The 14,423-nt window shown below is 46.6% G+C and overlaps 1 protein-coding gene across 1 annotated transcript in view; it reads right to left on the bottom strand.

The window, feature by feature from the left end:
* The window catches only part of LOC121499688 (CXADR like membrane protein), a 98,159-nt gene that overhangs the window by 63,877 nt on the left and 19,859 nt on the right, over window positions 1–14,423 (bottom strand).

The raw sequence follows: 14,423 nt of genomic DNA, 5'->3' as shown, positions 1-14,423 counted from the left end.
TGTGCTGCGTCGGGTATAATTTACATTGGTGTTACTGCTTCGGTCTTAACTAGCTCATGCTTAACAGGATAGAAGATGGTCAACCAACTGTTGGAAGACACTGAGGTTAAGTGCTGTTATGGTGGAGATGCCAAGCTGTGCCAGGGGCCACACAGGAGCGGGAAGACTGGGGCGGCCCTGGGCCTAGGTGAGGTGTAGGAACACCCATGGTATGGTGGGGATGCCGAGTCTACAAGGATGAATAAGTGTTTCCACAATTCTCTGCAAATACTCAGTTGATTAATAATTTCTGCTTTAAAAAATTATTTTCAGGGGATCCCTGGGTGGCTCAGCGGTTTAGCACCTGCCTTCAGCCCAGGGCGTGATCCTGAAGTCCCGGGATCGAGTCCCACATCGGGCTCCCTGCATGGACCCTGCTTCTCCCTCTGCCTGTGTGTCTGCCTCTCTCTGTGTGTGTCTCTCATGAATAAATAAATAAAATCTTTTTAAAAAATTATTTTCAGGGCAGTCAGTTAAGTGTTCAACTCTTGGTTTCAGCTCAGGTCATGATCTCAGGGTTATGGGATAGAGCCGGCAGCGAGCTCTGTGCTCAGCAGAGTCTGCTTGAGATTCTCTCTCCCTCTCCTTCTCCCTCTCCCCACCCCCACCTTGCGTGTGTGTGTGTGTGTGTGTGTGTTTGTGTGTGTGTGTGTGTGTGTGTCTCTCTCTCTCTCAGAAAAAAATTTAAAAAAATCTTTTCAATTTCTAGTCCAAAAGTGAAAGAATGAGGAATTCATCCATTTTCGTATTACATCTACCATGTTTGTTTGTTATTAAGACCTCCTGCCTAGGGATGCCTGGGTGGCTCAGCAGTTGAGTGTCTGCCTTTGGCTCAGGGTGTGATCCCAGGGTCCTGGGATCGAGTCCCACGTCGGGCTCCCTGCATGGAGCCTGCCTCTCCCCCTGCCTATGTCTCGGTCTCTCTCTGTGTATCTCTCATGAATTAATAAATAAAATCTTTACATATATAAAAAAAAAACCTCCTGCCTAATGATGATTATTTTATTTTTCTAACAAGCTGTTAAAACATTCTGCGAAGCACAAAACAAACCTTGGTAATAAGGATTTATTTCAATAATCCAGCTATATATCCTCTGAACTTAATTTTTTTTTCCCTGGGAAGGTAAATCAATACTGACATTTGGGAAAAGATGGTCCTTAGAAGCAGGTTTTGTTGGATGGCTTCTTGGCACATTTAATGGTTTCCTAAATGCTGGCTCACATGCACATCGATTATTGATGGAAATTCAGAGACCACAATGGATATGCATCACAAGAACCTCGGCAACAGGAGCTGATCTATGGCAAATTTTGGAGATGTTGTGGGAGGGAGGGAGGGAGGTCTTCAGTTTACTGATTTCCTAAAATGTACAGGGTGAATGGCTTGGGCCGCCTCACCCCTAAACCTATCAGGCAGGAATGTTTCAACAAAATTAACAGAATTTGCCCTCCTACTTATTGACTGAAACAGGCAATTTTGGGTTTTCTTAGCTTTCCTCTGACAGCAACACTGAAAAGGGGTAGGAAAAGCTGTTACTCGCTCAAAGGAATGCATGGTGTGCAAACCCAGGGTCCAGTCCTAGGCCATGACTGGTGGAATTTGCCAGAGAAGTCCTCTAAGAGTTGGTCTCCAGCTGCAAGCTACTTATAATCCACTTGGGGAGGTAGGACTAAGATAGATGAAGCAAATAATTTAATCCATTAAGTATTTATCAAGCCTCTACTGTGCCTGCCTGAGCCCACTGTGATTTCTCTTCTTTACCTACAGAACAGCTAGACCTCACCTCTAGGGTAGCCAAGCTCCAAGAGCTGTTTTCAAACGGTGTCAGTGTTGCCTGGACACCTGTTACAAATGCTAATTCTTACTCCCAACCTGCAGTGTCTGGGGTGGGCCAGGGCTCTGTGTTTTAACGAGCCCTCAGGTGCTTATGACTCGTATACACACTCGAGTTTGAGAACCATCTGATTGGGTCCCTGGGGTGGGACCTGTGTGTTTGGGCTCCTGAAATCTTCCAAAGCTTCCAAAGGATAAATATGCGAGGCTAGGCCTGGGGACCACTGTGCTTTTGCAACATGAGGGATGCAGAGGCCAGAGACTCACAACAGAAAGGGGTTCACAGCTTAATGGATGACATGAGGAGTGAATGTTGCTGGAGGCCAAAGAACAGCTAGTCTGGGGGGAGTTCCATGAGGGGCTGGAGCTCACCCTTCATCCTGAAGTTAAGTAGGACCCCAAAGAGCTGCAAGAGGACTTGTTGGGGGACAAGGTGAGCAAAAGGGCCAGAGGCAGGAAGTAGTGGGAAGGGCAGCCAGTAACTTGCTCTTTACTCAACCCTGACGATAGCATCCATTTATTCATTTAACAAATGTTTCCTTAGTGTCTACTCTTACAGCTGATTATTTATGACTTATTACTCACCAATTTCCAAAAAGGATTTGAGGTGGTTTACAATGTTAAAACACATCTAACACGGGAACATAAATAATGCACACAGGACAGAGTCCCATTAAAAGAACTGGGAAATAGATCCGTCAGGCATCTAGGTGAATTAATTGAGGGCTTGCCGGGAGCACGGCCCCACAAGAGATGCTATGAGGTTTGCAGAGAGCTGAAGGCATGCACAAGGGAGGATGCACACAAATAACCGTATTTGGGCAAAGAGCTATGCAGGTTTGAGATGGTTTCCAGCTGTGGAAGAAGGTGCCCAGGCCCTGAAGGAGGGAGAATGTTTGGGTGCTGAGATTAGAGCCACAGGAAGGAGCATCAGTGGAAGGAAGAGTATCCACAAAGTCCCTAAGGCACGAAGCCATGGTGATCATGGGTAGGATAAATCAATGGGAACCATGAGATTTCTCACACTGAAAAAGCTGAGGCTAAACATTAGACAGTCTTTTTTCTTTTTTTTTTAAGAATTCATTTTTATTTGAGAGAGAGAGAAAGCACAAGCAGGGAGGAGGTGCAGAAGCAGATTCCCCGTTGAGCAGGGAGCCCCAATGCAGGGCTCAATCCCAGGACCCTGGGACCATGACCTGAGCCGAAGGCAGATGCTTAACCAACTGAGCCACCCAGGTGCCCCATCTTCGAAGGTCTCCATTTCAGTTGGAGAAATTTGTGTCCGGTTTGCTGGTCAGTGGGGAGTCACTGGAGGCCTTACAGCAAGAGAGTAACGTGAAGGTAGTTACATTTTAGGAAGCTGAATTTAGCAGAAGCATGTAGGATGGGGTGGAAGTAGGGAGGAGAGGCAGGGAGACCACTCAGGAGCTTGGGGCCTGTCTGCAAGGAGTAAGGATGGCCGAGCTGGGGGCGGTGAGAGCATAAGGAAGGGGAGGTCACTGAAAGAGAGGTTTGGGGGTCATAACGGACAGCTTGCTCCTCAAAGTGTGGTACTGGGACCAGCAGCACTAGCAGCACCTGGGAGCTTATTAGAAATGAAGGACTTTCAGCCCCAGCCCCACCCCCACTGAGTCAGAATCTGCATTTTAACCAGAGCCTCCAGGAGATCTGTACACTAGTAGGTTGGAGAAGCATTGGTTCCTCAAACCTGGCTGCCTCCTGAAGGTGAGGAGGACAGAAAAGAGATCCTAAGGTAACATCAGATGTTTTGAGGATTGGATCTTCAGGGGTTGCAGGTAGAGTCAGAATAAATTTATGGTGAGTGGGACGCCCAGACTAATGGCCAGCTCGTGAGTTCAGGAGCCCATAGCAAGAGGGATACGTTGGGAGCCAGAGTGCTTGCTCTTAAGTTTTATATCTGTACTCCAAATCCGAATTGTCTGATGCAGCCGCTTAAATCATGTTGTGTACAATTTTCTCCAAAAAAAGGAATAATGACAATATCACCTAGATTTTATAAGCTTTATAGGAAAAAAAATCCAAATGGATTCACCAAATGTTTGCCAATGATAATAGTGATGATACTAACAACATATATTACCATTTATTAAGTGCTTGCTCTGTTCCAGGTAACGTACTAAATACTTCACTTCTATGCAAATCAGTAATCATACGCCTACCAAAACCTGGCCCTTATTTGTTATACATTTTTATCACCTTTGCACCATATAGTCTATCTAACTACCCATCTATCTTCCCCAATAGACTCTTCTGCATTTGCCCAGTACTTTTTTTTTTTTTTTTAAGATTTTATTTATTTATTCATGAGAGGCACAGAGAGAGAGGCAGAGACACAGGCAGAGGGAGAAGCAGGCTCCATGCAGGGAGCCTGATGTGGGACTCAATCCCAGGTCTCCAGGGTCACACCTTGGGCTGAAGGTGGCGCTAAACCGCTGGGCCACTGGGGCTGCCCTGCCCAGTACTTAATACTGGGCCTTCTAAGGACGCCTGGGTGGCTCAGTGGTTGAGCATCTGCCTTTGGCTCAGGGTGCGATCCCGGGGTCCTGGGATTGAGTCCCACATCGGGCTCCCTGCATGGAGCCTGCTTCTCCCTCTGCCTGTATCTCTGCCTCTCTCTCTGGGTCTCTGATGAATAAATAAATAAAATCTTTATTTAGGCCTTACAATAAACTCAGGTTTTTGGGGATTTTGTTTCAATGAATGAAAAACCAATGGAGTGAGAGTAACGATCCATATGGTGCTTTAAACATTGTGCTATTTAGGCACATATTACATTGTATTTGTTTATGCATCTGCCTCCCCTAAGGAGAGACAAGCTTCATCATTCTCCTGTACCCAGAAGTGAACCCACCATCAGGTATATATTTAAGCACTCAATAAATTTGGACAAATGAATGCACTTGTAGTTTGCACTAAAAGGTTTTTTAAATAAACTCCTAACATTAGTGAAAGGGGCCTCAGAATCCCCAGGATCGAAATTAACCAAAGAAGTGTGTAATGAAACCAAGTATGGTTTCATCTGGCCAAGGAAGAGAGGATGTCATAACTGAAGAGTAGTGATCTCTGCAAAGTTTGAGAAAAACGAAACAGAAAAATGAGGTTTTGATAGTGTCGCTCCACTCTGTGCAGGGAACAGGCTGGTTTTCTAATAAAAACAGACACCTCTTCAAGCTGGAGATGACTTCTTGTTATACCAGCCTGATAGAAGGAAGGACCCTTATATCTATTGCAGAACCTTCTGGTCTGTAATCTGGCTTCCTCAGGACCTGTAAACCTCCGCCCCCTCACCCTCCGGGGGAGTGTTCTAAACAAATAACTAATCTTGGTACAACCTGCTAAAAACCCCCTAACAGGAGTGCTTGGGTGGCTCAGTCGGTTGGAGCGTCTGCCTTTGGCCCAGGGCATGGTCTCAGGGTCCTGGGATCAAGCCCCAGACCGAGTTCCCTGGCTCAGCAGGGAGTCTGCTTCTCCCTCTCCCTCTGCTGCTTCCCCTGCTCATGCTCTCTCTCTGTCAAATAAATAAATAAAATCTTAAAAAAAAAAAATACTCTGAAAGACTTTTTTTCTACGAAGTTTGACTCCCAGCTCCAACCATTGCTGAGTCTGAAACCTTGAGCAATTTACTTGGCTTGCATGAGCCTTAGCTTCACCATCTGTAAAATAAGAATGAATCTAAAAAAAAAAAAAAAAAAAAAAAAGAATCTAACCTTCCAAGGTGGGCAGCCTGGGTGGCTCAGCGGTTTAGTGCCACCTTCAGCTCAGGGTGTGATCTGGAGACCCGGGATCGAGTCCCACGTTGGGCTCCTTGCATGGAGCCTGCTTCTCCCTGTGCCTCTGCCTCTCTCTGTGTGTGTCTTTCATGATTAAATAAATAAAATCTTAAAAAAAAATAACCTTCCAAGGTTAGGAGCATTTAGAAAACAAAGTGGTGTGTCTAAAGCTCCTAATGCAGTGTCTAGAGCCAAACACACTACCAACAATGCTCCTGTCCATCCCCACCTCTGTGCATCCTTCCCCCCACCCACCCACCACCACCCACAGAGGCCCCTCTCATGGTTAATAGAGGCAGATGTTTACTCTGTATTCCTGCAGGTGTATGCAGGCCCACATGAGCACCTCAAGGTACTGCTTTCCTGTGGCCTCAGCGGCAGCAAGCCCTCCCATCCTTATTTGCGGATTCCTGACTTCTAGTAACTCCTCCAGCCGACTTTGGGGACAGTGTTCTTTTTACCCAACCAAGTCTGCAGGACAGGTTCCAGACCCTCCTTTACTCTTTCCTCCTCGTAGGGGCTAAGAGAGCATGAGGTCTATGTAGGCCCCATGGAATCTAGTGCCCTCTCCCCAAGCAGAGACCATGGGAATCACAATGATGCCAAGGGCAGAGCTTGTCATAGGTCAACAACCATACTGGACTGTGGACGCCGTCAGGCCGTGTTTCCCTTTACCAAGTGTTAAAGGTTTGCTGCTTCCCATTTGCAAAAAAGGGTCTTAAATTAGATCTCAAGAGGAAATATTAGAAAAATGCAGGGGTTAAGGGACTGGATTTCCTACCGCAAAGCCATATGGGCTTGTCTTGTGATGAATCTCCACTAAAAACTCTTAATTTGAGGCCCTGATCTTTCCATTCATTCCACCTTCCAACCTCCCTTGGGTACTGGCTTGTTCTTACCGCACAAGCCTGAAGGAGGAGCCACTGAGCCCAAGCTCTGGGAAATCTGCAGTGTTTGGAGATAAGGGGGTTTCTCTGTAGTTCCTGCCTGCCTCCCCTCCACCAGGTGCCTCTCTTCCAGCTTCTTCACTTTCGTCCAACCCCAGGGCGACACCCTCTTCAGAGGAATTGACTATAAATGGTCATCAGGGGGAAGCAGCCAGAATGCCAAGAGCTATAAGCCCGACAGAGCTTGTGTATCAGCCTGACAGCTTCAATAGCCCAGAGTCTACATGGAATCCCAAACAGGCCTGGTTTCTTCCTTCCCAGCCATGGGCTGCCTGCCTGCCTCCCTGGCCTTGTTTCAACAAGAGACAGCAAGGCTGCGTTTGGACGGGAAGGCTGGTGACCTCCCCTTGGTGCAGGAGAGCAGGTCAGCAAGTCACTGCTCAGACTTGACCGTGAACTGTTTTCCTACTTTTAGGTCTTCCTGACCCCTAGACACCAGGGGCCCTAGGGGTTTTATCATCTCAGAAGTCTCTTGCCAAAGGTGAGACGGGTCCATGAGCAATGTTGATTTTTTGGGTCCGCAGATAGTGATCATTACAGCAACCATGACTGTATGCCAAGCATGGCTCTGGGTACTTGGGGGTACTGTGCACAGTGCTTGGCATGGCCCTTGGCACATAGCAGGTACTCAATAAGTGACAGTTACTATTATCAATGATCTCCGAGCTCTTACAGAGCATCCTATGAGGAGGTATCTGTCTGTTTTTCTTTCTTTCTCTTTTGGCTTTTGGCAACTGAGGAAACAGATCCTCAGAGAAGTTCAAAGACTTATTCAAGGTTTCATGGCCATCAAACCAGAAAGATGGAGTATGGAGGCAGCCTGGTTTGGTTGCAGAGATTATTCTGTGCCACTGGAACCCAGGACTACAGTCCCAGCGCTGATTAAGTTCCTGCCTCCTTCTGGCTTATAGCAGGAGTCGAAATCAAGGACCTCTAAGGATCCTTCCAGTATAACGAGCTGTGACTTGGAATTGCCAATGCCAGGGAGAGGGGAGCTCCTCCCTGGCTGAGAAATCTGCCTCCTTCCCTGTCTAAGAGAAAGCCATTGCAGATGGGGGCCGATGATGAAGCTCCCTGCAAGGCAAATGAGGAGCTTGGGCCCTCTCATCAGGTCCTAGGTGAGCCAGCGTCTGGGTGAAGGACGCTTCAGAGAGCAGAATGTCTGTTCTTCAACTGACGGAGGACCCCCAGCTGCCAAGGTGGGCAAAGGAAGTGGGTTCCCAAAGAACCTGAGCTGAACATGCTCTCAGTGCTTGGAAATCTACCTCCATAAATTCCTTTTTTTTTTTTTTTTAAAGATCTCATTTATTTATTCATGAGAGACACACAGAGAGAGGCAGAGACACAGGCAGAGGGAGAAGCAGGCTCCCCTTGGGGATCCCAATGTGGGACTCGATCCCAGGACCCCAGGATCACTACCTGAGCCAAAGTCAGGTGCTCAACCACTGAGCCACCCAGGGGCCCCATAATTCCTCTTTCCACTTCAGCCACTGGCCTCCTCACATCCCCTAAATGATACGTGAGCTTTTCTTTTTCACAAGGAATCTGCAGAGCGAGGGGCCATATATCTCAGCCAGGGCAGTGTTGTGGCATCGCACCCCAAAGCTGAGGCCAGGGGACTCCAGCTTTAGCCAGAAACACCAAAGCACAGCCACCCACACTAGGCTCTCCCCATATGCATCAGGATTCAAATGGCTTCGTTTTGTGGCTCTTCTCAGAAAGTCCTTTCCCTTCAGTCTTGGAGACAACTGTGGTTGTGCGTTGGTCCCATCAGAGAGGGCTGCTGTTGGGAGTCTGAGGACCCCCGGGGCTGCCTTCTTCCCTGCTGTTTCAGTTGTGCTGTGGTGCCTCTGGGAGAGGGAGAGGGCAGCCAGTCAGCTGTCCCTGCCCAACAGTCCCTGTACCCTTCCTAACTCCACCCTTCCCCGCCCCCAATCCACCTCCTCCCGGAAGCCCTCTGAGATTGGATCCCACAGCACTGCCTACTGGTCCCCTCTGTGGAAATTACAAGGTTCATATGCTACTAATTATGTTCTCATTTATCTTTCTCTGAGGTTGGTGATGTCTGAGTTTTTGACTTTTTTTTTCCTTCTCTATTTTGTGTATCCCATTAGATAAGGAGCCCTATAGGAACAAAAAGCCCTGAGTCTCCTCACTTCCCTCAAGTCCTGGGTTTTGTGGCATCCAATCTAGGCTACGCTGCATTCATGCAGCGGGTCCACTCTGCCCTGGAGTCTCCAGGATCGGGGCATATGAGAGGGTGATGGGGAAATCCCTGGTCTTCAGAGACCTTGGCCCTACATAAGGAGGGGAGGGGCAGAACAGAGCTGGTCCCCCAAAGGACCACGTGTCTATTTTTGCACCCTGCAAATGAGTTGGCGGGCCCCTGCTGGGGAAGGGCTGCACGGCCCTGGGCTCCTGGGAGGCAGCTGGGCTCAGAAGGTCCAGGAGGAGGTGCAAAGAGGGAGAGAGTCTGCTTTGGCTGCGAGGGCCTCCGGGACTCCCAGGGGAATCCACAGGCCTCATATATATTTATGTGAACTTCAGATGCTAATGAGTGCTGTGGAGCCAAGGGCCCTGCTGGGCTTTGGGAGCAATTGGCTCTACTCTTAACACAGTCTTCTTTGTCTGCAGGGCTTTAGGTTCAAATTGCAGATCTGGGTTTGGAAGTGCAGCTGACATGGAAAGCTGCCCAGGCCTATAGCGGAATCACAGTGGGCTCTGGGAGAAAGCAGAGCTCCAGACCCTGTTTCCTTGGACAATACACTGAAACCCAGGTGTGGCTGAGGTCACCTTGTCTACTTTCCAGGCTCCAAGAAGGGCAGTGCCCAATTCTTCTTAGACAGGGAGGTTCTTACCCTATTCTGAAGGCATCACCTCTCCCTTCTCCCCCCAGTCCCCAATCACTCACCTCTTTCAGTAATAACAACCTGTAGAAGTTCCTCCTTTTGCCTACCTGAAATCTGTTTTGCTGCAGGAAAGCCTGCTTTTTTTTTTTTTTTTTTTTTTTTTTTTTTTTTGCTGTTTCTAGAAAGGAAGGTCAGTCCACAGCATCTTGTAAACTACCTACTTGGCCATGGGGATGCCCCACTGCCTCCTGTGGTCCAGCTACCCACCAGTTTCTTTATCTATTCATCCCTGAGCACCTACTCTCTGTCAGGCACCAAGCATACCAAGACGAACTCTAGACAGGCGATCATATGGTCTTATGTGGGGAGAGAGGCAGGAGGAGGGAGCAAGAAACAGAAAGATACATTTATTACAAGTGATACTGGCTAAAATAGAGCTGTGGACAAAGTCTTGGGGAGCAGAGCCAACAGCAACAAGCTCACCTCTGAGCTTGGCCATGGAGGCCAACTAAGACATTCCTCAGGATGAAAAAGGAAGACAGAGGGTGTTCTAAGCCGAGGGACGACTGTGTAGGTAGACCAGTAGGTCTGCAAGGGTCTGCCCCATGGGTAACAGCAAACCATGCAAAGGAGTGTGAGCTCTGTCTTCCAGTCTAGGAGCAACAGGCAGCTGGAGCCCGTGTTAAGCCAAGGGTATTAACCCTGGTCAGCTCGGAGTCACAGAAGGGAGCCCTGGAGACAGGACAGGCTGGGTTGGGAAGGGAGTGTGGGGCCAGAGGGGGAAGAGCAGTGGGGAGTCTGCTGTGCTTATCCAGGCAAATGAGCTGGATATTTGGAGTGGTGCTGAGATATTTAAGCCATTTTTAAAGGAATGTTTAAATAATAAAACTTATACCTAACTTTTTGTACCAAACCTGGCAAACAAGTACAAAAATAATGAAGAAAAGAACTGTCCCCGGTAAAATTTCCTTCCAGTCTTTTTTCTGTGCATTTACAGACACACAAAGTGGTGGTTTCGTTACTTTCATTTGCTCAACGTGGTATCATGGCTTTACCAAGTCATGGTAATTCCTTGTTATGTTTTGCTTATAGCATCATATTCAACAGTACAGATTCACGAAGCCTAAGTCACTTAGCCATTTTCCTATTTGAGGACATTTAGTTTGTGCCTGTGTTTTTGTAGCAGTAAACATTCTTGTACAACAACTTTGCACACTCTGATTATTTCTTTACCGTAGGTCCCCAATGACGGCATTATTGGGCCAAGGGTGTGAGTGTTTTTGATTCCTGAAGCAGACTTCTAAACTGTTCTTTGTTGGACTTTTGGGAGTTTTTTTGTTGTTTTGTTTTTGGGGGCGGGTGTTGAGAGAGAGAGGGAGACAGTGCATGTGAGCAGAGAGGGAGTGATGACATGCAAAGGGAGAGGGAGAAACAGAACCTGGAGCAGACTCCAGGCTTGGAGCAGAGCCTCACGTGGGGCACGATCTCAGGACCCTGAGATCATGACCCGAGCCGAAATCAAGAGTCTGACACTTAACCAACTGAGCCACCCAGACACCCCTGTAAACTGTTCTTTAAAATGGTTTGTGCTGGGGCACCCGGGTGGCTCAGTGGTTGAGCATCTGCCTTTGGCTCAGGTTGTGATCCTGGGGTCCAGGGATCAAGTCCTGCATTGGTCTCCACGCAGGGAGCCTGCTTCTCCCTCTGCCTATGTCTCTGCCTCTCTCTCTGTGTCTCTCATGGATAAATAAATAAAATCTTTACAAAAATAACACAAAATAAAATGGTTTCTGCTGATCGCATCTCACTAATCAAGGATAAGCCTTCTCAGAGGGACAATCTGAAAGGGGCACAGTCTTCCTTTTCATTGTTTGATGACACCTTTCCAGGGTGCAGGATGTATCATTCCACCCTTGGGCACAGACCAGGAGCCTCTCTCTCCTCTTTAGCATTTCCTCACAGCCAACACTCCCTTTTCCCAGATTCTCCAGAATAATGATCAGTAAGAATGGATATGGTTTGCCTGAATCTCTTAGAAAGAATTCATTTCTCAGATAGGACAGCAGATCCAGGATTATTCCAAAGTGAGCCACATGTCACTAATGCTCGGAAGATCATGCCACTAATGCTGGCATGAGTCAGAACATAAGCAATTGTTCCCGATCCGGGACCGCTTTTCCTATGGCTGAAGCCACCTCACAGCCTGGATTTCTGGGAGACTCCCTGGTTCTGTCCTGCTATTGCTACAATCTTTTTATGCTAGTCAGACCACAAACTTCCTTATGTTTGTAAAGCAGTCTTACATGAATATATTCATGGACACATGCAGATGTGAGCTGACACGTCTCTTTGTGCGTGCCAGATGGAAGTCTGTGCCTAATAACCACAAGGGAATGATTGCACAGACCCTGGCTCATTACAAACATTTTAATGTATATGATCTCATCTCAAGAGTTGGTGTGGTTAGGGAAAAGAGCACAAGCTTTGCAACAAGATATATACAGGGTTGTGACTCTGGCCAAGTTTCTCTGTCTCTAAGAGCCCTGCCTTCCTCCTTTGGTGAAATGGGAATTGTATCCTCATTTTGCAGTGGTAAGTGACATACCCGGTAGAAAAATGGAGCTCTCAAAGGCTCCCCAACTCCCCATCAATTTTTTTAAAAATTCCAGCTCTCAAAAAAAAAAAAAAATCCAGCTAAGTCTAAACTTCCGTGACCCTTAAGCTTTCTACCTGACGTAGAGGCCAGGACTTATCTCCAGAGTAACTCTTTCTACACGTCCTTTGATGCTTTTCTTATACAACATGCTTCCCCGTATTGGTCTCCAAATCCAGTTCTTTGGGAATAGGGAAGGAGTTTAAAAAATTTTTTCCACATGTACTAGAAACTCCCAACCATGACCTTCTTTCCTATTCAGGGAGACCTGCTGGTTCAGACAAAGGGGCAACATGAACAAAGATCACTTGGACTTAAATCACATTCTATCCTGAATCTGGCACCTCTTCCACCTGGATACGAAAGTGCTATCTCCTGAAATGAACTATTTCTCATCTGGGCCTGACATTGGGTCTCCTTGAACTGATTTATTAAGCTTCGGAAAAATAAATAACAGAGTCGCCCACTTGCTTCCTTCTTTTGAAGATGTGTTTGGTCTCTGGGGAGACTTTGTAGTAGATGACCTCGCAGGCCTGTCCATTTTCTGCGGAAGGCCCTTCTGTCTAGAGGGAGCATCCTAACATGGTTTATATTCTCTTTCTATTTCAGGCCCCGTGGATTTCCTTTAATCTAGAAATTAGGAAACACTTAGGGTTGGTTTTTGTCGTTGTTGTTGTTTTAATGGTTGTATAGGGTTATTTAATTCATACCCTGTTACTCAATCCAGCATTCTTTCCCCTGGCCTCAACCATCTGGTTTGTGTTCATTGTGAAACATGATAGTGGGATATTAAGCTTTTGAAAGTTCAGGCAGGAAAAGGGGCGGGAGAAGGGGGAGGCTCTATCTTGCAAAAGTGGTAGCATTTCCTCCATCTTTCATGACCCACAAATGTAGTTGGAAGCACTTTAGCTGTGGCTGGATTGTGATTTACTTGGGCCACTGCATTTGTCGATAAAGGCTGCCAGCTTGTGAGTCTCAGTTGCAGGGGGAACCAGACCTCAACGGATCCCATATATCAAAGAAACTTCAGAGGAAGATGTTTATCATCTGAATCCTGCAAAAAGAGCTGCTCTGAAGGATCACAGCCTGGACTCTGCATCAGGTGCAAACTTTAAAGTTTATAGAAGTTTTGACTCCTACGGCTGTGAGTTGCCTCATGAAGTTTTCTCATCTGGTGATTTTCTTTTTTCTTTCCTTTTAAAAAATAGATAAATAAAATCTATTTATTTAAGTAATCTTTATACCCAATGTGGGGCTTGAACTCACAACCCCGAGATCAAGAACCACATACTTCTCTCCCTGAGTCAGCCAAGTCAACCTCATCTGGTGATTTCCTAAATCTAGGATATAAGCAAATACCACTGGCCCATGATGAAATTTTCATAGCTTCATGGGGAAGACAAAACATAAATGATGCAATATCTATGGTGTAAAACAAAATAATAAACAAAATAATAGTCAAGTACTTGGAATGGCACCCAGCATATAGTTAGCACTCAGTCTGTTAGTTGTTGTAGATGGAGTTGTTCTTGTATGGTTGTCATTTTGTCCTTTTGTTATTACTGTTGTTGAAATGCCACTGCTTTTTAGGAGAAATTTTAACTGCATGATAGTAGTTTATATTTTTATTTAATTATTTGTAGTATTTGAAAAGTGGGCCCCAATTTCATGCCCAAATTTATTATGTTCCCTAAAATCTAAAAGTCTGAGAAACAAAATCTAATTTTTTCTAATTTGTAAATGAATTCCTTCTTGAGTGACTTAAAGGCAATTTAACCACCTTTCCACTTCTGTCTACGAGGCATGGAGATCTGTGGATAAGGAATTAGATTGGTGGCCCATGAGCACCACAGCTCTGTAGACTTCTTTCCAAGGTCCAGATTGAGCAACTGGGACCCCAGTTGCTGAGACCTACACCCTGTTGCTCAGAACAGTAGTTCTCGCTCCCCTTCTATCTGTTCTGATAGAACATTTGCACCTGCTGGAACCACTGGAGGCAGGAGCCCTGTTTCCCTTGAGAGGTTGCCTGATTTCCCACTGTGAGCCAAGCTCGTCAAGCCAAGCCTCGCCTTCACTTAGAATTAACAGTGTTTGTAAAGAAGACAGAGCATGTATCTCCTTGGCTCTATTTATATCACACGAGTGAGAATCACCATTTTGGGTGTAATACTTCACATGTGACGTCTACTGTGAGAGACACCAGGGTAATGTACGTTCAGTTCTGAGTCCTAACCATTGCAGAGCAATACAGCTGTTCCCAGAGGCTTAGGACAGGTGAGTCATTCATGCATTCATTTGTTCAGCAAGTAT

The sequence above is a fragment of the Vulpes lagopus genome, chromosome 10 (assembly GCF_018345385.1).
Source record: "Vulpes lagopus strain Blue_001 chromosome 10, ASM1834538v1, whole genome shotgun sequence".
NCBI lineage: Eukaryota > Metazoa > Chordata > Mammalia > Carnivora > Canidae > Vulpes > Vulpes lagopus.
Note: the sequence above shows the minus strand (reverse complement) of the source record. Positions and strands in the feature narration are given on the sequence as shown.